At 44.0% G+C, this 25,862-nt stretch overlaps 1 protein-coding gene across 1 annotated transcript in view; it reads left to right on the top strand.

Annotated features, from left to right (window-relative positions):
• Nucleotides 1-16,371: 16,371 nt before the first annotated feature.
• Nucleotides 16,372-25,862, top strand: part of TBC1D5 (TBC1 domain family member 5) — a 603,675-nt gene continuing 594,184 nt past the window's right edge. Inside the window, exon 1 of the mRNA XM_044293280.1 lies at nt 16,372-16,434. The gene's annotated coding sequence lies outside the window, so the exon portion shown is untranslated. The remainder of the gene's footprint in view (nt 16,435-25,862) is intronic.

Raw genomic sequence — 25,862 nt, 5'->3', positions numbered from 1 at the left:
GCCAATATAATGCAGACGGATCCGTTCTGAACGGAGCCTCCATCTGCATTATTATGATCGGATCCGTTCAGAACGGATCCGATCGAACGCTAGTGTGAAAGTAGCCTAAGGCATACTGTAAAAAGGTAATATTTTAGCCTTGCAGGGCCTTTCTCAAGCCAATATCAAAATGTTATATTGGCATGAGAAAGACCCTGCAAGGGTGAAACTGTGTCTTTTACACCATTATTTGGTAAAGGATACATCCTATGCCTTGGAATACCTTCTTTTCCTGACTTTGTCAACAGTTAGGCCTCTTTCACACGGGCGTCATGCTTTGGCTCAGGATGCGTCCCGAGTGCATTGCGGCAAACCCGCGCGAGTAGTTACGCAATTTTTAGTCAGTTTTGACTGCGATTGCGTTCCATTGTTCGGTTTTTATCGTGCGGGTGCAAACGGAATGTGGTACCCAGACCCGAACTTCTTCACTGAAGTTGGGGTTTGGGTTCAAGGTTGTGTAGATGTAATTATTTTCCCTTATAACATGGTTATAAGGGAAAATAATAGCATTCTTAATACAGAATGCTTAGTAAAGTAGGGCTGGAGGGGTTAAAAAAAATAAAAAATAATTTAACTCACCTTAATCCACTTGTTTGCGCAGCCCGGCTTATCTTCTGTCTTCTTCTTTGCTGTGCAGGAGGAAAAGGACCTTTGATGACATCACTGTGCTCATCACATGACCCATCACCATGGTGATGGATCATGTGACGGACCATGTGACGAGCGCAGTGACGTCACCACAGGTCCTTTTTCTCCTGCACAACAAAGAAGAAGACAGAAGAGAAGCCGGGCTGTGCAAACAAATGGATTCAAGTGAGTTAACCCCTCCAGCCCTATTTTACTAAGCATTTTGTATGAAGAATGCTATTATTTTCCCTTATAACCATGTTCTAGGGAAAATAATAATGATCGGGTCCCCATCCCGATCGTATCGGCTCCCCATCCCGATCGCAAGCAAGTAGGGATCGGGTCCCCATCCCTACTTGCTTGCGGATGCTTGCGATTTTCACGCAGCCCTATTCACTTCTATGGGGTCTGCGTTGCGTGAAAAACACACAATATAGAGCATGCTGCGATTTTCACGCAACGCACAAATGATGCGTGAAAATCACCGCTCATGTGCACAGCCCCATAGAAATCAATGGGTCCAGATTCAGTGTGGGTGCAATGCGTTCACCTCATGCATTGCACCTGCATGGAAATCTCGCCCGTGTGAAAGAGGCCTTAAAGTTCTATTAATAAAGTCATAGTAATAGGGGAGTAAATTAAAATAATCTCCATGTGACTATAAAAATAACACACTAGGATACGTGGTGAATTCGCAATGATTTTTGTTGAAGCGCTACTCAAGGACCTATGCATTTGTGCGTATATTGTAAATGGAGAAGCTTCCCTTTAGCCCTCCTAGGACTTTTCACACAATGTAGTTACAGGCTAGCAGTTCACCGGCTCTAGAGAAGGCACCCTCAAACTGCGGCCCTCCAGCTGTTGTAAAACTACAACTCCCACAATGCCCTGCTGTAGGCTGATGCCTGTAGGCTGTTCGGGCATGCTGGGAGTTGTAGTTTTGCAACAGCTGGAGGGCCGCAGTTTGAGGATGCCTGCTCTAGAGTGTGGCAATTCAGAAACAAATTGCTATGATTTCCCAGCACCGTTAGTAGCACCTCAGTTGACTATTTAATGACTTTAATTGACTAGGTCACTGATAATAGGGCATCTGTAAGATTCATATATCAAAAGGAGCCCTGTCACAGTGACAGATTCGCTATAAACACACTGTCTATTATAACAGTATGATACCTTGTTATAAATCTAGCATATTTCATTCATTATTGATTGTCTAACATGTTACCTTTCATTGACCATATAGAAAAACAAAAATTCCTGTGATAAGTAGTAAATTAGCTTTTTTGTTAAAAAAGCTACTCAAGGAGATGTGACCAATATTTTTGAGCATATACTGTAATTGGTGAAGCTTCCCTATAGCCCTTCTAGGACTTTTCACACAATGTAGTTAGAGGCGAGCAGCTCATTGACTCTAGAGTGTGACAATACAGAACCAACTTGCAATGATTTTCCAGGACCTTTATTAGCACTTCAGAAGACTTTTTAATGGCTGTAATTGACAAGTTCACTGATAATGGAGCATCTGTAAGATTCACAAATCAAAATGAGCCTTATCACGGGAACAAATTCCCTCTAAACACACTATAATATAACAGTTTCTTAGAAAAAAATCGAAATCTGAAATTGTGCTCTAAATTGATCGCCTCGCAAGTTGTCTTTCATTGACCATATAGAATAATATGTCTATTGACGGCAGCAACATTTTGCACTGATTATCACACGTCATTTTAAATCAGTAGAATTCACTATTCACTTCTCCTTTTTTTTTTTTTATAATTTTTATTCATTGCACCAGCACATTGTAATATATTACAAAAGTTGACAAGATAAGAGTAGGGATGGTACAAGATTCCATTTTCATCTCACTTCTCCTTCTTTATCCCCAATGCAGTTAAGTTTTTCTTTTACTTTTTTGGGGGAAGCTCCCACCTCTTAGTGTTTTCTTATTATAATGCACATGGTTGAAAAGTGAATTAAAACATGTCTGGGCTTCATAGTTTTGTTGGACTGTTAGAAGTCCCCTGTGATTAATCACAAATAATTTAAAAAGATGCAGCTTGGTTATATCTTTGCTCTATGTATTTTGGCTTTTGTTAGCACATTTTAATTAGTATCTGGTATCTGCAATAAACAGTAAACATAAAGAGCTTTGCAAAAATGTATTAGACTGTTTGTTTTCACACTCTAATGCATATTTGCACAATTTTACCATGAAAAAGGAAAAACATGCTAAGCTCTTGGGCTCCTTCCCAAATATCCTGGAACAGAATGTAGAAATGACTAAGAATAAAACGGAGTCACATCATGCTTCAGGATTTAACCAAACAGAACTGAGCAAATCCTGTACAAAGAGAGCTGTATGAGAATACCCCCCTACCTCTTCTAGAAAGAGTTGGGAATCACTGGGCCTTGGTATCTGGAACAGAACAAGTGATAATGAGATCAGATGCTTAATATTGTGAACATGGGGATATATTCGACTTCAGAAATTGACGTGACTTTGATCAGGAGCCAAGGCCACTATCACTTGGCAATCATCATACTCTACTGATCATCAACTATACTGTGGTCTACAAAAAATATTGGTCTGAGGTCAATAGGGAACATTTAGTAAAGTTGGACACCAGTTTTAAAAACATTCTCCGCTGGTCTGGACACTTAGACACCATGGCCCAACAGAGTTACAATAATTTATTACAGAAAACGGTCTCATAGCTGGTGTGGATTTCAGTATGAGGCACATGCATGCCCCAAGATGTGACAAATGTATTGGTAGGCATGTGCCACGGGTTGTCCCATCTCAGCCTTTCATGGCCAAGATGGGAATAATCATAGTAATTGCCAACCAGGGGAGTATGGACTCACAGAAACATCCGAAGAGCCAGCGGTCCTCTGTTTCCAAAACTCCCACAGCAGTGAATGGCAGCTATTAATGCAAACAGTGCAGTACAGCAAGGTACGTTGTCTCTGGAACTCCCAAGTATCAGATATAGTGTAGTTTCCTGTGCTATGGTGTTTGTGTAGTTGCAATTCATTGCTATAGGAGTAACGGAGTGCTGGCTGTTCGGCCGATTCCGTGACTCCGCCTCTCCTGGGTGGCGCTTACTGTGATTATTCCCATCTCGCCAATGAAAGGCCAAGATGGAAAACCTCTTTCATAAACCTTCCTCCTACTTTAGTGGACTTTGAGACATTAGTCTTCAATAAATATGCTTCAATAGAATACTTTTTTTTTTGCAGGTCAGATGTTCTCTGATTCAAAAGTGGTGAATGGGATTCTTCCCCTAAATTACCAAGTCTGCTGGAGGCAGTAGAAGGATAGAACTGAGCATGTGCTTCCATCTCGGTGAGTAGGACAAAGAAATTAGAGAAAGAGCAAACAGCAGGTGGCGCTATACAACTATATTTCATTGAATAACTCAGCCGCTGTACTACATTTTTAATCACATGCAATTACAAAAGTATTCAGATCTAGGTTCTGGTTTGAAAAATTTAGAATATTTTTGTGGGACAACCCATAGAAACATAGAATGTTTCGGCAGATAAGAACCATTTGGCCCATCTAGTCTGCCCAATATACTAAGTACTATGGATAGCCCCTGGCCCTATCTTATATGAAGGATGGCCTTATGCCTATCCCATGCATGCTTAAACTCCATCACTGTATTTGCAGCTACCACTTCTGCAGGAAGGCTATTCCATGCATCCACTACTCTCTCAGTAAAGTAATACTTCCTGATATTACTTTTAAACCTTTGCCCCTCTAATTTAAAACTATGTCCTCTTGTAGCAGTTTTTCTTCTTTTAAATATTCTCTCCTCTTTTACCTTGTTGATTCCCTTTATGTATTTAAAAGTTTCTATCATATCCCCTCTGTCTCGTCTTTCTTCCAAGCTATACATGTAAAGGTCCTTTAATCTTTCCTGGTAAGTTTTATCCTGCAATCCATGTACCAGTTTAGTAGCTCTTCTCTGAACTCTCTCCAAAGTATCAATATCCTTCCGGAGATATGGTCTCCAGTACTGAGCACAATACTCCAAATGAGGTCTCACTAGTGCTCTGTAGAGCAGCATGAGCACCTCCCTCTTTCTACTGGTAATTCCTCTCCCTATACACTCAAGCATTCTGCTAGCATTTCCTGCTGCTCTATGACATTGTCTGCTTACCTTTAAGTCTTTTGAAATAATGATCCCTAAATCCCTTTCCTCAGATACTGAGGTTACGAATGTATCACTGATGTTATATTCTGCTCTTGGGTTTTTACGCCCCAGGTGCATTATTTTGCACTTATCCACATTAAATTTTAGTTGCCAGATTTTTGACCATTCCTCTAGTTTTCCTAAATCCTTTTCCATTTGGTGTATCCCTCCAGGAACATCAACCCTGTTACAAATCTTTGTGTCATCAGCAAAAAGACACACCTTACCATCGAGGCCTTCTGCAATTTCGCTGATAAAGATATTAAACAATATGGGTCCCAGAACAGATCCCTGAGGTACCCCACTGGTAACAAGACCTTGGTCTGAATATACTCCATTGACTACAACCCTCTGTTGCCTGTCCCTCAGCCACTGCCTAATCCATTCAACAATATGGGAGTCCAAACCCAATCAAAAAAATCAATAAGATTAGTTTGACATGATCTCCCTGAAGTAAACCCATGCTGTTTGTCATCTTTCAATCCATGGGATTTTAGATGTTCCACAATCCTCTCCTTAAGTATGGTTTCCATTAATTTCCCCACTATTGATGTCAGGCTTACTGGCCTATAGTTGCCCGATTCCTCCCTACTACCTTTCTTGTGAATGGGCACAACATTTGCTAATTTCCAATCTTCTGGGACGACTCCGGTTGCCAGTGATTGGTTAAATAAATCTGTTAATGCTGAGCTCTTTTAATAGCTTTGGGTGTATCCTCCCCTTTAAGAAGCTAGCTGTAATTTTGAAATATATATTTTTTTAATTATATCTTTATTTTCCATTCTGGCCTGTGGTCACATGACCATGTCCACACAGTTTTTTCTTATTTCCTATGAAGTTATGTCCTTGTGCGCAGAGATAGGGGAGTGTCCGTGTAATTAGCTGGGTGGGAGGAGCTATAAACTAGGTCGGTGTTGTCAGGGGCAGGTGATAGAGGAGTGTGTATATAACTAGCTGGGTGGGAGGAGCTATAACCTAGCTGGACTTTGTCAGGGCTGTGCTAGGGGAGTGTGTATGTAACTAGCTGGGAGGGAGGAGCTATAAACTAGATGGGCGTTATTAGAGTGGTGCTAGGAGAGTGTCTATGTAACTAGCTTGGTGGGAGGAGCTATAAACTAGCTCGGTGTTGTCAGGGGCAGTGATAGGGGAGTGTGTATGTAACTAGCTGGGTGGGAGGAGCTATAAACTAGCTGGGCTTTGTCAGGGGCGGTGCTAGGGAAATGTCTGTATAACTAACTAGCTGGGTGGGAGGAGCTATAAACTAGATGGGAGTTGTTAGGGGCGGTGCTAGAACTGTGGTGGAGAAGGAAGAAGTGCATCATGGCTTTTTTTGGGTACAGCAACAGGAAGTGCTATATAAAGGATGGAAAGAAAATCAGAGTGATTGGTTTACATAGTGAAAATGTATCAAAAGAGTCCAAATTGGAAAAAAAATGCATTGGCTAGGTGTACATGAGGTCAGCAACTACACGAGCAAATGTTAAAAAACATAGTAAGCCCAGAAAACCACTTTAAGGCCACAGGATTTTTTCATTATCTGCACTGCCACATACTTAGACATGTAACTTTTTAAAAGTAAAAATATTTTTCTTCTCTTGGCCTTCAAGGAGCCATAACATGTTTATTTTTCTGTTAATGTAAACATATGAGGGTTAGTGTTGAGCGGGCACCAAAGTGCTTGTGTGCTCGAGTAGAACAGTATGCGATGCTCGGGTGTTCTACCGAGCACCCGAGCACAATGGAAGTCAATGGGAGAACCCCAGGCACCCCCTGCTCTGAAGAGGGGAGGGTGTCGGGACTCTAGTTTGGCTTAGGAGTCCCTGCTCTGACTAGTATTAACTAGCGTGGGCGGGGCAAAGCTCCATTCAAGTGAACAGAGCTTAGCCCAGCCCACGCCAGTTGATACTAGTCGTGATGTCAGTGGGCCAGCGATAAACAGTGAGAAGGCCGCGGCGCTGCTGGAGCGCCGCTGCCATCTCAAACAGCTGATCGGCGGGGGTTCCGGGTGTCAGGCCCCCAGCGATCAGAAGCTGATGATCTATCCAGAGGATAGATCATCAGTTAAATGAAAGTGCAGAACCCCTTTAATTTAAATACATATATATAAGTTTTTAGCCATAATATATTTACACATATTATTATATATTTAGAATATATAATATATTATAATATATTATAGCTAAAATAGCAGTAGTAGTTTCCCACATATTATGCATTCATATATATCAGAAGTATGATTTTATCTATATATTTTTTTTCCAGTAATTACACATTTATTTTGTGCCATACATTTTTTACAACTACTAAAAAAAACTAAAAAAAAATATCATTCTAATTTAACCTTTATTTCTGAAAAAGTTTGTGATGGGATTTGAACTCACAGCTTCTGCATCATATCCCAGCACTTCAGCCACTACACTATATAGCTGCATAACCAGTCACTAAAAAGTAATTAAAGTCTCATATGCAGCTATTATAGCTGAGTGGTTAAGTGCCTTGAGACTGAGGCAAAAGGTTGTGAGTTCTAATCCTGGCAGAAGTAATTACACATTTATTTTGTGCCATACATTTTTTACAACTACTAAAAAAAAATAAAAAAATATATCATTCTAATTTAACCTTTATTTCTGAAAAAGTTTGTGATGGGATTTGAACTCACAGCTTCTGCATCATATCCCAGCACTTCAGCCACTACACTATATAGCTGCATAACCAGTCACTAAAAAGTAATTAAAGTCTCATATGCAGCTATTATAGCTGAGTGGTTAAGTGCCTTGAGACTGAGGCAAAAGGTTGTGAGTTCTAATCCTGGTAGAAATTTTTCTGAAATACAGGCTAAATTAGATTTAAATACACTGGGGTGTCCCGAAGCACTGACTCCATGTATGGACATAGCTATATATGGAGTCAGAGCAGGGACTCCTAAGCCACAGACTCACACTGTACAGCGAACTTCTGCATAGAAATAGAGGCTAAATTTGATTTAAATACACTGGCTCGAGGACACATGTGGTGTTTGGACAAACTGGTGTTGGGCTTGTTTTTGCAAGAGGAATAGTATTTTTAGTGACACATTTTGGGGTACATATGACTTATTTTAATGACTTATTTTTGTGGGGCCATAATGGAAAGAAAAGCAGTTCTGCCATTATGTTCTACACTTTCATAGTGCGGCATAACAAACTTTTATTCTATAAGTCAATATGATTTAGGGAGATTTGAAATATGTGTTATTTAGCTTTGTTTTTTTTTAAATAACATGCTATCTTCATTATACAGAGAGAAAAAATTTAGACGTGCTCCAACCCTGTCACACCAAGCACGGACCAGACCAGGAACCACGGCGTTACATGAGTAAAAAGAGAAAAGGGTCCAGCTCGATTAAAATGTTACCTTTATTTTTCAGTGCAGATAAAAGCAAGTTACACTCCAGTTACATGTTTCGGATCAGGGACAATGGCGATCCTTCCTCATGACATGCCATGAGGAAGGATCACTATTGTCCCTGATCCGAAACATGTAACTGGAGTGTAACTGGCTTTTATCTGCACTGAAAAATAAAGGTAACATTTTAATCGAGCTGGACCCTTTTCTCTTTTTACTCTATCTTCATTATACAGGTTGTGACAAACCAAATGCAGTAACAAAATAAGACCACTTTTTATGACATTTTTGTTTTTACTTTTTTTCTCAAAAAACACTATCAGCCTATTTTTATTTGTCGCACTAGGGACAACACAATACCATTGTTTCATTTCTTTTGTAATGCATTGGTATAGCTTATATAAATGCGGTCCGGCATATCGTTGAAACAGTGACAGGCAGCTTATTAGGTTGTGACTGAGGCACGCTTTGGGGCAAGGCAATACACCAGGAATTTAGTTTTCAGGGTGCAGATGGCGACAGAGTAAGACCCCTCTCTAACTGCCTAGATTCTGAGGTCGTGATCGACCATGCCAAGTAATGGGTTAAACAGCTGGGATTATTGCTCATTAGTGTCGATCGTGAATTTTCTAATCTAATCACTGGGAGAATTCGCGAAGATCTAGAATATAGTGCTATATCTTCATAATCGCAAATATTCTACAGGGTGGGCCATTTATATGGATACACCTTAATAAAATGGGAATGGTTGGTGATATTAACTTCCTGTTTGTGGCACATTAGTATATGTGAGGGGGGAAACTTTTCAAGATGGGTGGTGACCATGGCGGCCATGTTGAATCCAACTTTTGTTTTTTCAATAGGAAGAGGGTCATGTGACACATCAAACTTATTGGGAATTTCACAAGAAAAACAATGTGTTCAATGTGCTGCCCATTGTGTTGGATTGTCAATGCAACCCTCTTCTCCCACTCTTCACACACTGATAGAAACACCACAGGTGAAATGCTAGCACAGGCTTCCAGTATCCGTAGTTTCAGGTGCTGCACATCTCGTACCTTCACAGCATAGACAATTGCCTTCAGATCACCCCAAAGATAAAAGTCTAAGGGGGTCAGATCGGGAGACCTTGGGGGCCATTCAACTGGCCCACGACGACTAATCCACTTTCCAGGAAACTGTTCATCTAGGAATGCTCGGACCTGACACCCATAATGTGGTGGTGCACCATCTTGCTGGAAAAACTCAGGGAACGTGCCAGCTGCAGTGCATAAAGAGGGAAACACATCATCAGTGTGTGAAGAGTGGGAGAAGAGGGTTGCATTGACAATCCAACACAATGGGCAGCACATTGAACACATTTTATAAGTGGTCAGAAACTTGTAAATAACTCATGAAAGAATAAAGTTACATTAAAACCAAGCACACCATTGTTTTTCTTGTGAAATTCCCAATAAGTTTGATGTGTCACATGACCCTCCTCCTATTGACAAAACAAAGTTGGATTCAAAATGGCCGACTTCAAAATGGCCGCCATGGTCACCACCCATCTTGAAAAGTTTCCCCCCTCACATATACTAATGTGCCACAAACAGGAAGTTAATATCACCTACCATTCCCATTTTATTAAGGTGTATCCATATAAATGGCCCACCCTGTAGATTTATTTTCATCAATACCCATGATCCCTCCCTGCTTCTTTCTTGTGGGCCAATGAGAAGACTGCAATATCTTTGTCAGAGCTTAGCAACATCCCTAGCAACTAATAGGAAAGTTGCCTACCCCTTTACTACGGTATATAAGAAACTCCTCAGCAGCCATTGTCTGCAGTTTTTTGCAGTTCTGAGAGAGAGAGCAGTGACATTGCTGTGTTCTGTGCTTTGCTGAGTCATCTATATCCTTATTCTATTACATTAGATAGTTAGTTAGCTCATTTGCTGTCTGCTTTTCTGTGCTGTGATAGGGATTACTGTGCTGTGATTAGTGTGCTGTGATAGGAATTACTATGCTGTGATAGGGATTAGTGTCTTTGTCTTTCATCAGCCGTGATCGTGGTAGGGAAGTTGGTTCCAGTGCTTGACTGCTGCCGGTATGGGGATGCTTCTCTAGCAAAAGTGAGCAACGCCTGTATTGCGTGCGAAATATGCGCATATTACATTGGGGATTTTCGCAATCAAGAAAATAATGACTGGAGATCACAAATTCTAGAATTAGCAAATTTATGGCAAATATTAGGCCAAAAATTAGCAAAAATATCATGAAAACTAATATTGGCTATGCTGCTCATCACTATCTTTCATCCCAGCCTATACAGCAGGAACCCATCTGACTGTGCAGGGCCCTGGCTGTGATTGTGGGGCACAGCTCCTGTGTCCGCATGATCACCATTATATAATTGTAAACCATGGAGGCTTAATAGAAACCTCTCCATGATGTACAGTTATGTTATGGTGGTTTAATGGGTTAAATATCCCATTCACACAACAGGATAAAGAACACTTAGGAGGAATTTATCATTGGGGGAAATTTTAAAGACAGTCTTGCAGAAGCCTGCATGGATATAATTTGGACTAAATCTATAAAATGTTGCATGATTATTGTCTGCAGCTGTGCACACGATCCCATCCGTTTCAAAGTGTACAGGCCATTGACCAGAGGATCGCTGAATGGAACAGGAAGCCGGAGCAGAGCAGCAAGGAGCAGGTGAGGACCATTTTTTCAATAGGTACAACATGTTGCTGGGGACAGTTTAAAAAACAAAAGTCCCAAAGACTGGACAAGCCTTTTGAAGGGGTTATCCAGTGAAATGTATTACCATGCAATGAATAGGGCAGGGATTCCCAACCTGCGGCCCTCCAGCTGTTTCTAAACGAAATGAACTCCCAGCATGCCTGCAGAGCCAACAACTATCAGCCTACAGCAGGGCATGGTGGGAGTAGTAGTTTTAAAACAGCTGGGGGGCTGGAGGTTGGGCATTTCAAATGATGTATTATTGTAATATAAATGCAACAAAGATATAATTCATCCCTACTTGTCAATTCTTGAAAATATTCAGCTTTATCTCCCTCTAGACAGTGGAGAAGGAAATTGCTGGGGCATTACACAAACTATAAGTATCTCTTGGGTTCTATGTGTGGGACCATTTTGTATGCAGGGGAGGTAGGGTTCAACGTAAGCTTGTTGCAATGCTTCTAGGGAGATGCAGGTGCTTGATGAGCTACTGCCCACCCACAGAAGGGGAAGAAAGTCATCCAGATAAGCAGATATGCAAGTAAAAAAAAATTAAAAAAACTTTTAATTCATGGGACAACCCCTTTAAGCGGTCATGTGGAGTCCATGTCTCAGAGCTTTTTTGGCAGCACAAGGAGTCCTGCACAATATTCAGCTTTTGGCTGATTGGTGTATATTGTTTAAATCTCAAATTATTTCATGCTCCAATGCTCTACCTTGCCCTGCGCTGTATAGGCCAAGGGCTTTTTTGTTTACATTGGCGCACTTCTAGGCGGAGGCTTTTGCCCAGCAGTGTTCCTGATGGAGCTAAAGCCTGCCCATTAGAGAGCCTGGTAAGTCACCGGATCTCCAAAAAATGCCTTTGCCCTGCACGATTCAGCGCAGGGCAAAGGAGACCATCGGAGCGTGAAGATGGAGATATGTCTGGGTTCAGCTCTTTACCTGGACAACCCCTTTAATATAGACCATAACTGCTGTTTGTTCAAAATTATATGTAATTAAGAAAAAAAAAAGTATATATATTTATTTAATATAAATGAATATTTCATTAAACAACATATTAGGATGATAATTGAAACTGACACAACTATCTTTGCTACCTCTGTTTCTAGGTGTAATCTGTTTGGAGAGCTATTGGTTAATTAGAAGCAACCACACAAAATGTTCCATTTTGATACCACACTACGGATCAAATCAGGTAACACATTTATTATTTCACTTAACAATGTGCTCTAGAAGGTCTAGTAAAACAAAACTACAAAGAACATTTTAATTTATACATTAAAAGTTCTGGAAAAAAAATGTTGAGTTGCATTATTAAAGATTGAAGTCTGGAAATAGCGAGTTTTACATCTTGGATTTGTATGAAAATGTAATGGTATGTTTATTCCCCTAAGGAATGTTAAAATGAGGCGCAAATGATATAACCCTGGCTCCCATCTGAGGCCTCCTGCACACGAACGTGTGCGCCCCGTGGCATGAACACCGACCGCGGGGCAGCCGCAGCGGATCGTGGACCCATTCACTTTAATGGATCCGCCTGTTCCGCAAAAAGATAGGACATGTTCTATCTTTTTGCGGAACGGAAGTACGGGACAAAACCCCACGGAAGCACTCCGTAGTGCTTCCGTAGGGTTCCGTGCTTCCATTCCGCATCCCTGGATTTGCGGACCCATTGAAGTGAATGGGTCCGCATCTGTGATGCAAAATGCCCACGGAACAGCGCCCGTGTATTGCGGATCCGCAAATGCGGTCCGCAATACGGCAACGGGCAGCACACGTTCGTGTGCAGGAGGCCCGATTCTGATGAGTGGTATGTTTAGCTTAACAAAGAATGACATATTCTGCGCTAACTCATTTCCACAGGTTAAAGACCAGGAAGAGAAGGACCACACGCAGGATCATAATCAATATGTGTTTTGCAAAATGAATGGTAAGAAAAAAAAAGGTTCTCAGGCGTGCACCCACTAGACTGCATAGTAAGGTCACATGCATACTAAATATATTCTACTGGTGACAGGGCATTCACATGACAGTGCCTGTTTTGCTTCCGGGCCTGTGCAGCCACTATGCAAAAGAAAGGACATGTCCTATCCGCAACATACGGATTGAGGATCCATTGAAATCAATGGGTCCGCACAGTGATGTGGGGTGAACATGGCCAGTGTCGGTGTATTTCAGATCCGCGGTTTGTGGTCCGCAAAATGGACAAGACTAGGGATGAGTGAATAGACTTCGGATGAAACATCCGAAGTCGATTCGCATAAAACTTTGTTCTAATACTGTACGGAGCAGGAGCAGGCCATGTGAATGCACCCTAAATATGATTTCAATGTGAATGAATCACTTAATATTAAAACCAAAATAATAAATCTTTATTGTTAAATTTTCTTAAAACCAGGAATCACAAACTCACTCTTTTTGGTGGGAGAATGTGACCCATTGTGGTACCTGCATCTATCAGACTCATGTGAACGTGTCATAAAAGTCTTATCTCTTATCAGACTCTCATCTACAGTGGAATCCTTCAAAAGAAACCTGAAAACCCACCTCTTCAGACAAGCCTACAACCAGTGACCCTGCTGCCTCTATACCGCCATGACCAGTTTCACCCTCACCTACTGTGTCCTTTCTCCTATACCATGTAGATTGTAAGCCCTCACGGGCAGGGCCCTCTCTCCTTCTGTACCAGTTTGTAACTCGTCTTGTTTATGATTAGTGCAATTGTCTGCATTATGTATGTGCACCCCTTATCATATGTACAGCGCTATGGAATGAATGGCGCTTTAATAATAAATAATGATAATAATAATATCTGCAGTCCTATGTAACACCATACAAAACACAGTGATAATTGTGAGTAGTGATAACATAGTAGATGTTACATGCAGTCCTATGTAATACCACAGATAACACAGTGATATCTCACTGAGTACAAATAATGTAGATGTCACCTTCAGTCTTATGTAACACTGCAGATAACATAGTAATACCTCTCTGAGTAGAGATAGTAGTAAAAGTTACCTTCAGTCCTATGTAACACTACAGATAACAGTGATAAATCTCTGAGTACAGATAATGTACATTTCTCCTACAGTCCTATGTAACACCATAGATAAAACAGAGATAAAACTCTGAGTACAGGTAATGTAGTAGATGTCACCTGCAGTCCTATGTAATGCCCCAGATAAGGGCTCATGCACACGACCGTATGCCCTCCGAGACATACGGTCCGCGAGCGCGCCATGTGTCCCAGAGCGGCATACATCATGCGCACGGGAGCGCACAGCATCATAGGTTACTATGATGCTGTGCGCATCGGGCCGCCCGCCAGACTATTGTCATGTACTATGATATTATGAGTGCAGGACAATAGCCCCGTGGGCGGCCCGATGCGCACAGCATCATAGTAACCTATGATGCTGTGTACTCCCGTGCTCACGGACTGTATGTCTCGGAGGGCATACTGTCGTGTGCATGAGCCCTAAGACGCTTCAAGTTACAATATACTGAGAACTGTGTACATGACTGCCCCCTGTTGCCTGGCAGCACCCGATCTCTTGCAGGGGGCTGTGATCCGCACAATTAACCCCTCAGGTGCCGCACCTGAGGGGTTAATTGTGCGTATCATAGCCTCCTGTAAGAGATCAAGTGCTCCCCTCTCCCCCCCTCCTAATTAAAATCCCCCCCCATATACTATGGCCCCAGTTGTGCCCCCATCTTTATATTATGGCCCCAGTTGTGCCCCCACAGATATATTATGGCCCCAGTTGTGCCCCCACAGATATATTATGGCCTTAGTTGTGCCCCCACAGATATATTATGGCCCTAGTTGTGCCCCCACAGATATATTATGGCCCCAGTTAGTAGCAGTGGAGAGTACCGCGCATCCGCCCTCCATTGAGTCCTATGGGTGCTCTGAAAAGAAGAAAAACCCGAGCCAGCTAGGTTATTTTCAGAGAAAAGTGAATGGAACGTTGGCCGTGCTTGCAATGGTGTGCCTCCCATCCATTTCAGTGTGCCTCCAATTCATTTCAATGGGACTTCTGAAAATAGATCAGCGTGCCACGTGGCTATTTTCGGCACTCCCATAGGAATGAATGGAGGGCGACCACGCATGTGTGGTGCGCACTCCGGGATTTGCTGGCTCCGTTTTATATATATATATCGATATGTTCCCGATGTCTGAAATGGTACAACCCCTTTTACTGTTTGTCTAGCTGTATGAACGTTACTTCCACTTTCCCTCTGTGCCGGTCATCTAACAAATCTTATCTCTAAATTACTGAGAGGTCATACACACTTATTTAAGACACATTCTTATCAAAAAGATAAGAACTGAGCTATAATGAGTGTTTATGTCGGAGATAAGGAGCCGTCAGCTGAGCTGCGTGATGGAACAGAGTGAAAATTTAGAGCCTACTATTAGAGAAACTGAAGGCTGTACAGAGAAAGGGGCTCAACATTTTTAATAAAGACCAATTGAAAATATTCTTTTTAGCTCAAAATGAGTACAATGCAATAACAAAAAAGGCCCACCAAAGGTGTACATAGCCTTTTAAGATGTATTCCCATCACAGACAACGGGGGCATATTGCTAGAATATGCCCCCATTGTCTGATAGGTACGAGTCCCACTTCTGGGACCCACACCTACAATGAGAATGGAGGGTGCACTGCGCAGTGCCGCAGTGCGCTGTGCGCTCCCATTCACTTCTATGGGAATAGTGCTTGGAGGTGGATGCCCCCCCCCCCGGAAATCTGGGGTCTTCCAGCCACAGCTCTCTCTGCTCCTTTCTCGTTGTAGGTGCGGCTCCCAGAGGTGGGACCCACACCTATCAGACATTGTATGTGATGGGAATACCCCTTTAAGTATACCTGGCACATGAAGTGAGCTACAGATATTCCACATAGCCATGTTTTAGTGCCACCATAAACTGTAAGTGCTGAACATTGACCCCATAATGTCATTTACAGTGCCCCCATCCATCCATTCACATGTATCAGTCTACAAATGAAACCGAAAATCGAACCAGTCAGTAATGTACAGACAAACCCCATGCCATAGTCAGACTATGATAGTCTGTATATACCTTTATATCTAGATAGATGGATATAGTGGAAGGGAAGATAGAGATACATACAGCGGATATATAGATAGATAGGAGATAGATATAATTGATACATATAAATATATATAGAGAGAGATACAGTGAATAGAAATATATACGTAGTACATGGATATTGGATTTGTGCACAGAGAACACTGTAACCTCCCCTCCTCCCAGCTCCTGTATTACACACTGTACCACTTCCTGTATTCTGCTACGGAGCACGCCGTGTGGAAAAACGCTTGACCCACTGCGGCCACTGTAGCCGCTCCGCCGCAAGGACTGCTGGGGATTGTAGTTTGTAGTGGTTCCTAGTGTCTCCCTGTCATGGCTGCTTCCAGTTAGGTACTGTGCTTTTCCTCCTTCTTTAATGACACTAGTCTGCCGGTTTCTACAATGGACGCTACTGTGGTGTTAGTGTGAACAGTGCCGGTCCATGGGCATGGCTGGACGCTGACTTGGGGGGCACTGTGTGCACCCTGCGGTGCAGCTGTGGGGTCCTGGCAAAGTGTCAGGCAGGTGACCGTGTTCTGCATCCAGGGGTGCGGTGGGTTTATATGAGGTGACAGGCTCGCTTCCTCCCCAGTCATATGACACCAGCTGTATGTGCTGCTGGGGGGGCATGGACCAGCACTGGTCTTACTGGTCAGCCATGCTACTCTGTCTGTGATGGAGGAGTGTGGGGGTCTGGGGGTTTATTAGTGTCATATCTCCCTATGAAATGTATATACTGAGTCATGAGCAGTGATGGGATTCCAGTTCTGTATGATGGACATATTACATGTAATATATATATATGTTATAAAGGACACATTAGATTTATTATAGATACTATAAAGGACGGTTGCATTGTACTGACACATCTATGGCGGTGCGCCCGTCATCACTTCCTCTTCAGCACAGTTGTCACCACAAGTTCCTTTCTGCTGAGCTGTTGTGAATGGGGATAGCAGGGACCCAATACTGTGGCCTCATGCACGTTGCCATGTCACAGATCCTTGCTGTATGGATCCCTATGATGGTGGCCGTAGCCCGCGGTGACCCCCTCAGCCTCTATATCTAGATGGTGGCACAGAGTTTGGATGTGATATGCTCCATCACTGGCCATGTTATGGAGGTAGTCTTTCCTAGAAACCAAATTCTTCCATGATAGATCAGGTGATGGCGCCGCAAACAATCTTTTGTGCACTCTTTTTACACAATCATCGCCTGAACTGATCTGGGAGTTGTCAGAGTTCTTTTGACTGGGGTTTTCTGTCTTATATGGATGACCTATCCCCAGCTTACTAAAGCCAGCGTCGTACATTGTATAGCGGATGTGCTTGGTATCGCAGCTCAGCTCCATTCACTTCAATGGGAGACTGCGCTGCGCCTAGGAAGAGGTCACATTGCTCCCCACATAGGTCAACAGGATAAAACATTTTTAAGGCCTCTTTCACACTTGCGTTGTCCGGATCCGGCGTGTACTCCATTTGCCGGAATTACACGCCGGATCCGGAAAAACGCTAGTGTACTGAAAGCATTTTAAGACGGATCCGTCTTCATAATGCTTTTAGTGTTACTATGGCAGCCAGGACGCTATTAATGTCCTGGTTGCCATAGTGGGAGCGGGGGAGCGGTATACTTACCGTCCGTGCGGCTCCCGTGGCGCTCCAGAGTGACGTCAGAGCGCCCCATGCGCATGGATGACGTGCCATGTGATCACATGATCCATGCGCTTGGGGCGCCCTGACGTCACTCTGGAGCTCCCCGGGAGCCGCACGGACGGTAAGTATACTGCTCCCCCGCTCCCACTACACTTTACCATGGCTGCCAGGACTTTAGCGTCCCGGCAGCCATGGTAACCATTCAGAAAAAGCTAAACGTCGGATCCGGCAATGCGCCAAAACGACGTTTAGCTTAAGGCCGGATCCGGATCAATGCCTTTCAATGGGCATTAATTCCGGATCCGGCCTTGCGGCAAGTCTTCAGGATTTTTGGCCGGAGCAAAAAGCGCAGCATGCTGCAGTATTTTCTCCGGCCAAAAAACGTTCCGTTACGGAACTGAAGACATCCTGATGCATCCTGAACGGATTTCACTCCATTCAGAATGCATTAGGATAAAACTGATCAGGATTCTTCCGGCATAGAGCCCCGACGACGGAACTCTATGCCGGAAGAAAAGAACGCAAGCGTGAAAGAGCCCTAAAACCCCTTTTAAAGGGTTTCTGTCACTAGAATTTTTCAGTATTAAACTGGCTGACATTAGCGATGTGCTAATGTCAGCTGCACCTAACTCTGCTATTCTAATGATTATCCGTGCCCCCGTTACTGTAGAATTCGTACTTTTATAATATGTAAATGAGCCTCTAGGAGCAAGGGGGGCATTGCTCCCGCACCTAGAGGCTCCCATCTCCCACCTCAAGTCACACCTTCCAAGTGTCGATTGACAGGGCCAGGCATCGTTCGCATCCTTCTGCTTTCCCTGTGCCCTGGGGAAATCTTGCGCCGTTCAGTATTCTGCGCAGGCGCGGTGAGGGAAGGACGCTCACAGGCTGCCGGCTTGTTTTCTGCCGGAACAGCCTGCCCGAATTATCTGGATCCTGCACTGGTGGATGCAACCAGAATGCCCGCCGGCCCCATTAACTGTAATAGGGTCCAGCGGAGATCCGGCCTCCTTCTGGCTAATATGCAGAGAATCGGCCAGACAGAAACCGATGCATGCTGCGGTTTGTGTCCGCCCAATTCCCAGTATTCTCTGCCAGATCTGGCGGCTGCACGTAGATATAGCCTTAAAGAGGACCTTTCACCGATCCTGACTTTGTGGACTAAGTATACAGACATGGAGAGCGGCGCCCGGGGATCTCACTGCACTTACTATTATCCCCGGGCGCCGCTCCGTTCTCCCGCTATGCCCTCCGGTATCTTCGCTCACTAAGTTATAGTAGGCGGAGATTTCAGTCACTAAGTTATGGTAGGCGGAGTCTGCCCTTGTTCTGTTGTAGCGCTGGCCAGTCACATTGCAGAGCTCACAGCCTGGGAGAAAATAACCTCCCAGGCTTTGAGCTCTGCGCTGCGATTGGCCAGCTCTAGAGCAGAACAAGGGTAGACTCCGCCTACCATAACTTAGTGACCGAAATCTCCGAAGATACCGGCGGGCATAGCGGGAGAACGGAGCGGCGCCCAGGGATAATAGTAAGTGCAGTGAGATCCCCGGGCGCCGCTCTCCATGTCTGTATTCTTAGTTCACAATGTCAGGATCGGTGAAAGGTCCTCTGACCATGCTGGTATCAAAATTACGTTGGCTCCATCCGTACATAGACAGCTTAAAGCGGCTTCTCAATATTCCCACATCTAATCCATCCACAGTACATTGGGGGTTCAACTACTGAGGTCCTCCCACTGACTGAAAGAGCAGTTGACTCCTATGTTCCTCCTCCTATGGTGGGTAGGAATTGCATGAATTAAAGGGGTTGTCCCATCTCAGACAATTGGGGCATATCGCTAGGATATGCCCCCATTGACTGATAGGTGCGGGTCCCACCGGTGAGACCCGCACCTATATCGAGAGCGGGGCCCCGCAAGTGAAGGAGGGCGCATTGCGCATGCGCAGCCGCCCTCTATTCATTTCTATGGGGCTGCCGAAAATAGTTGAGCGCTGGCTCGGCTATTTCCGTCGGTTCCATAGAAATGAATAGGAGCCTGAGCCACGCATCGGTATGCTCCCATTCACTTCTATGGGAGCAGCGCTTGGTGGTGGATGGACCCCCAGAAATCTGGGGTCCTCCAGCCACAGCTCTCCCCGCTCCGTTCTCTTTATAGGTGCAGCTCCCAGCAGTGGGACCCGCACCTATCAGACAATCCTAGCGATATGCCCCCATTGTCTGAGATGGGAATACCCATTTAATGATGGAGCAAAGTAATACGTGAAACAGATTTACAAATAATCCTGATTATAAATTTCCTATAATTTTTTTTCTACAGCTCCTGTTCAGAGCTATGTGTCTCTATGGTAACAGACTACCAACAAACCCAGTGTAGTCAGATCATTTACCTATCACATTTTTGTTTGTCATTTAAGTAGCTAGATTCTGTAATATTGCCGCCAGGGGCGTACGGTAGTTACCATGAAAGCAGGGAAGCGGCTGCTACAGGGCCCAAACTCAGGAAGGGGCCGAGGAGGAGTACAAATGGATTTATTTTCAGGGCCCATGAAGTCGTGAGTAAAGTGCTCCTAGTCCTATCACTGGTTATTACTCTCTCCTTCCTGGTATTTTTCTCCAGGCGCCTGCGCTGTGCTAAGTCCTGGCAGCGCACAGCTTCAGGACGGGATGTAGTATACATAGGAACACACTATGACCTGATGCTGTGCAACTTCAGGTCACAGTATGTGCCTAGACACATTGCTGCACGAAGAGTGGAGGCACCCGCAGGTAGAGAAGAAAGGTGAGTATTTTTTATTTTGTCATTCAAACATTTTCTGTGGGGCCCAGTCAGTTCTAGTTATGCCACTGATTGCCGCAATGTTCCTATGATGATATGTCCTGTCATGATTTAGGAGATTTTCACTTCTCCATTATGGACATCCTGCACAAATGCCGGCTGTCGCCCAGACAAAAACTGTTGCATACAGTGGTCTTTGTCCAGCCAAAACCGGAAATCAGCCAGATCACCGCCGGACCTCATTGTAGTCAGTGGGATCCGGAGGTGAAGAAGAGGATCCGGCAGGCTGCTGTATGCGAGATGTGAACGAGGCCTAACATTGACTCCTCCATGTAGATAGACAGCCTGTCTCCAACAGCAAATATTTTTAGGAGACATGTTATTGCATCAGTTCATACAGTGGAACATAAGTTAGGCTTGGTTCCATCACCTTTATGGACTCCATTTAACGTGACAAATATGAATGGATACCTCTGACTGATGTCATACGGTGGGTCCCATCCAGGACCTGCATCTATTAGACTACAAAGAGTGTCTCTCACTCTGGAGGACCTATCATGCAGTACATGTCAATGGAACTGTGTAATGCTTTACTTCCCCTGTGGGGGCACTGCAGGAAAATTGAACACATGCAGCCAGATTCCTCCACAGATTTTAGCTGACTGGGGGAGGTCCTTCATCGTGGGACATCCTACTATCAGCATGTTTTTGGAGGATAGAAAGTTACCAGCGTGTACAACCTTTCATCTGCCGGACAGAGCTGTGAGTGGCCACAAAAAGCTTCTCTCAATATGGAGCACCCAGCATGCAGTACGTGGACTACCAAGTGATGTCAATGGAACTGTGTAATGCTTCAATTCTCCTGTGGGGGCGCTACAGGGAAATTGGACACTTGCAATCAGGTTCCTCCACAGATTTTAGCTGACTGGTGGAGGTCCACCACAGCGGGACATCCTGTAATCAGCTTATCTTTGGAGAAAAAAAGAATGTTACCAAAGCGTACAACCCCTTTAATGGTCTATCAATAGGATAGGTCTTGGATGTCTGAATTTGGAGGTCTGCCCCCCGATCAGCTCCAGTATGTAGAGAAGTCACTGTGTAAACAATAGAGGACTTGACTGTGTTGAACGGTGGAGCTCCTGCCATCAGACATTTCTAGGCTGCTCTAAGGATAGGTTATCAATGTTTTCCTCCCAGATAACCCCGACTCTATGCCAGTCATTCTCTATATATGTATAAATCCACACGCATAGCTGAAAGGTCCATCTTCCAAAAGTGAGCTGTTCTTCTATTCCATTTATGGTGACTTGTAGCTTTTCTGTCCCATTTGTGAGCTGTGTGGTTGATCGTTCCATTGATGATTATCTGAGGTGGGATTCAGCCTCTGTTCTTGTCTCGTTTTCGAGGCTTCACATGTGTTGCAGTTGTCTCCCCTCCACTTTGCTGATTGCCTCATTTTTTGGCATTCTTTACCTTCCCGGGTGAGGGAAGCGAGTGATGTCTGACACGTTTTTCACCTGATGTTTTTGAATTTTCAATGCGGTTTTGAAAATGAGTGTTCTTCCGGATTCAGTAATTGCAAGTGATTATAATTACTGATTATACTGATTATGAGTGATTTGTTTTTGGAATGATGATATCTTTAAGGTGTTTTATAGTTTGGTGTTTCATAGATTTTTATTTTTTTTTAAACTTCCAGGGGGCGAATCGACAGCTAAGATGCAGTTGACATAGATATTTGATTTTCAGATGCCTGACTCACGCATGACAAGTAGCTTGATCAGTGCTTCGTAAGGCATCCAGGTATACTGCTGTCATTCCTGGGGCTCTGCAACTACTCCTATAAGCTGTGCGCAGGCCGTGTGATGCTGGTCATCCTCTCATGTGACATCATGTGAGTTTTGACAGTTTTTTTCCAATTACTGGATCAAAGCTAAAATTCCAAGCTGGAACATGTGATTTCACAATCCTGGAATACTTACTGCCTGTGCAGATATGAAGTTGTATTTGGTGGAGATTTTTTCTTTTTTTTTAGCACGGATGTCAAACTTATGGCCCCCCGGCTGTTGCAAAACTGCAACTCCCTGCATGCCCTGATAGCTGTGGGATGTTGGGAGTTGTAGTTGTAGTTTTGCAACAGCTGGAGGGTCACAAGTATGACATCCCTGCTTTATAGCATACATCTCAATACATTTCCTATCATCTTTAGTGCTCATTCACACGACCGTCAGTTGGTTCCGCAAAAAATGCGGCTCGCGTGCGGACCCATTCACTTCAATGGGGCTGCAAAAGATGCTGATAGCACTCCGTGTGCTGTCCGCATCCTTTGCTCCGTTCCGTGGCCCCGCAAAAATTATAAGTCATGTCCTATTCTTGTCCGTTTTGCAGACAAGAATAGGCATTTCTATAAAGGGCCGTCTGTTCCGCAAATTGCGGAAGGCACATGGGCGGCATAGGTGTTTTGCGGATCCGCAATTTGCGGACCACAAAACACGGCACAGTCGTGTGAACAAGCCCTTAGGGTACATTCACACGACGAGATGTATTTTAGGGAACCATTGTGCAATTGCCTATCCTTGTCCCCAAAATGGACAAGAATAGGACATGTTCTATCGTTTTTGCGTGGCTACAGAACGGATATACGGATGTGGACTGAATGGTTCCGCATCCGATCGACAAAAGATGCGGATCGGATAAAGGCATCTGTGTTGATCCCATGTTCATATGTGTCCACATTAGTGTGAAAAATTATCTTTTATTTATCTGCTGTGTCCTCTGTATCTTGATTGACAGGGAGAAGCGTGATCACGTTTACACCGCCTGGTCCTGCCAATCAAAGCACAGAGGGCGTGGCAATTGCAGAAACAGCAGAGCCTCTAGGTGTAATGGTAACGCCCCCGTTGCTCCTAGAGGCTCATTTGCATATATTAAACCATCATTTTTCTCAGTAATGCGGGCACATATGAACATGGGACCAACACAGATGCCTTCAGCCGCCAAGTGCACATGTAACAGGTCTGCCAGTGTCATAGGTACAAATCTGCTTACAGATGCCGTTTTATTGGATTCCTGAAATCTTACTTGCAACCAGTGCAAATGAACATTTCAATTACGGTAAATGTTGTTTGTGGGGAACACCCCTTTCTTGTCATTTATCTACAGGATAGTTGATAAATTTTAGATCCCCGAGAACCCCACAGCGTAATGTTTCCATAGACTAGTTAGGACTGCCCCACCTGTACTAGTACCTGGTAAACCTATGTAGCCACATGATAAATGAGCGCCGCTGTACATTGACGCCCATTCCTGATCGTTGCTCCAGCATTCTGTCGATCATTCTACTTTTGGATCAATTGAACGCAATCCTTTATGCGGCACCGAAAATCGTTCTTTATCGCCAGCACTTTACCCTGTGCTACTGACAATATGCAAAATTAATTGGGGGCAAACGATCTCAGTAAACATTGTTCATTACCCATTCAGTCTGAATGGAGCCATGGAAAAACGAGCACTGATCATCTTATATATTGTCAGTTAATTGGTGCTTGTTCTGGGCTGAAATTGCCCTGTCTAAAAGGACCCTTAAAGGGGTTAATCTAGGAATTTATTTTGATGAACTATCCTCTAGATAGGTCATCAACATCGGATGTGCAGGGGTCCGACACCCAGGACCTGTACTGATCAGCTGTTAGAAGAGGCCAGCGCTCTATTGAAGTCAATGGGGCTGAGCTGCAATACCAAGCATAGCCACTATACAATATACAGCGCTGTGCTTGGTTTGCTTTCGGGAGCCAACCTCGCTCACCAGAGCTCCGGTGACCGCAGCGGCTCCCTGGGGTGCTGAGACTTGGACCCCCACCGATGTGATAAGGATTCCTGGATAACCCCTTTAAAAAATGTTTAGGTCACACGCTTTTTCGACTCCATACTATCAGATTAAAAGTCTTGCCATGCCTAATAGGTGCATGAACATTTTAGTACAATTTTTGATTATTATGATGAAAAATTCCTGTAGTGGTAAATATACAATTCCAACTGGTGTTCGCTCTAAGGCCCCTTTCACACGAGCGAGTTTTCCCGTGTGGGTGCAATGCGTTACATGAATGCATAGCACCCGCACTGAATCCTTACCCATTCGTTTCAGTGGGTCTGTGTACATGAGGGTTTTCGGTTCTGCGTTGTGTGAAAAACGCTGCATGTTCTATATTCTGAGTTTTTCACGCAGCCCTGGCCCCATAGAAGTGAATGGGGGCTTCAGTGAAAAACGCATTGCATCCGGAAGCAAGTGCAGGTGCGATGCGTTTTTCACTGATTGTTGCTAAGAGATGTTGTTTGTAAACCTTCAGTTTTTTATTACGCGCATCAAAACACATTGCACCCGCGTGGAAACAACTGAACGCAATCACAGACAAAACTGACAGAACTTGCTTGAAAAATGGTGCGAGTTTCACTGAACGCACCCTGAACGCATCCTAATCCGTCATGCTCGTATGAAAGAGGCCTAACCCTGGGTTCACACCTGAGCGTTCTGAAAGGAGCGCTCTGTATGCGCGATTGTACCGGCGTTTGCAATTGCACATACAGAGACAAGCGAACGCCCATTGTCGCGCGCTCCCGAATGTCTATGTACGGGAACACGCGACAAAACGCCCCAAAGAAGCTTGTGTACTTTTTTGAGCGTAGGGCGTTTTACAGCGCGATCGTACGCGCTGTAAAACGCCCAGGTGTAAACCATTCCCATAGGGAATCATTGGTTTCTCCTTGTTGAGCGTTTTACAGCGCGTAGGAACGCGCTGTAAAACGCTCAGGTGTGAACCCAGTGTTAGGGCTCATTCACACGGGCGTGTCCCTTGTGGGAATCATGCTCTGTGTGACCGAGGGATCGTGCAGTCTGGACTACAGAAGCGCACGGCATTATCATGATTGATAATGCTGTGTGCCTCTGTGTGACCTTTCTGTAAAGGAATCATACTGACAGCTTTATATCAATATGATTCCGCCTCAGAAAGGTCAAACATCAATCTTGATAATGCTGTGCACTTCCTAAGTCCAGAACGCACAATCCCTCTCTCACACTGAGTGTGATTTCCGCAAGGGACATGCTCATGTGAAAGAGCCCTAATTTTCATTTGCGGCATTTTTATTAACTTTTTTTTCAATTTTCCATGTCACTGTATTTAAAAGGAACCTGTCATCAACTTTATGCTGACCATACTGAGGGCAGTATAAAGTACTGACAGAAATGCTGATGTCAGCGGTGTGTCACACATCAGCTAAAAGTAAGTGGTTACCGAGAACCAGCATCATAATCATTGCAGCCCAGGCCTGGAGAAGAGTCCAATCTACCTGAG

This window comes from Bufo gargarizans, chromosome 5 (assembly GCF_014858855.1).
Source record: "Bufo gargarizans isolate SCDJY-AF-19 chromosome 5, ASM1485885v1, whole genome shotgun sequence".
In the NCBI taxonomy this organism is placed as follows: domain Eukaryota; kingdom Metazoa; phylum Chordata; class Amphibia; order Anura; family Bufonidae; genus Bufo; species Bufo gargarizans.
The sequence above is the reverse complement of the archived record's forward strand: the minus strand, read 5'-3'. Positions and strand labels throughout refer to the sequence as shown.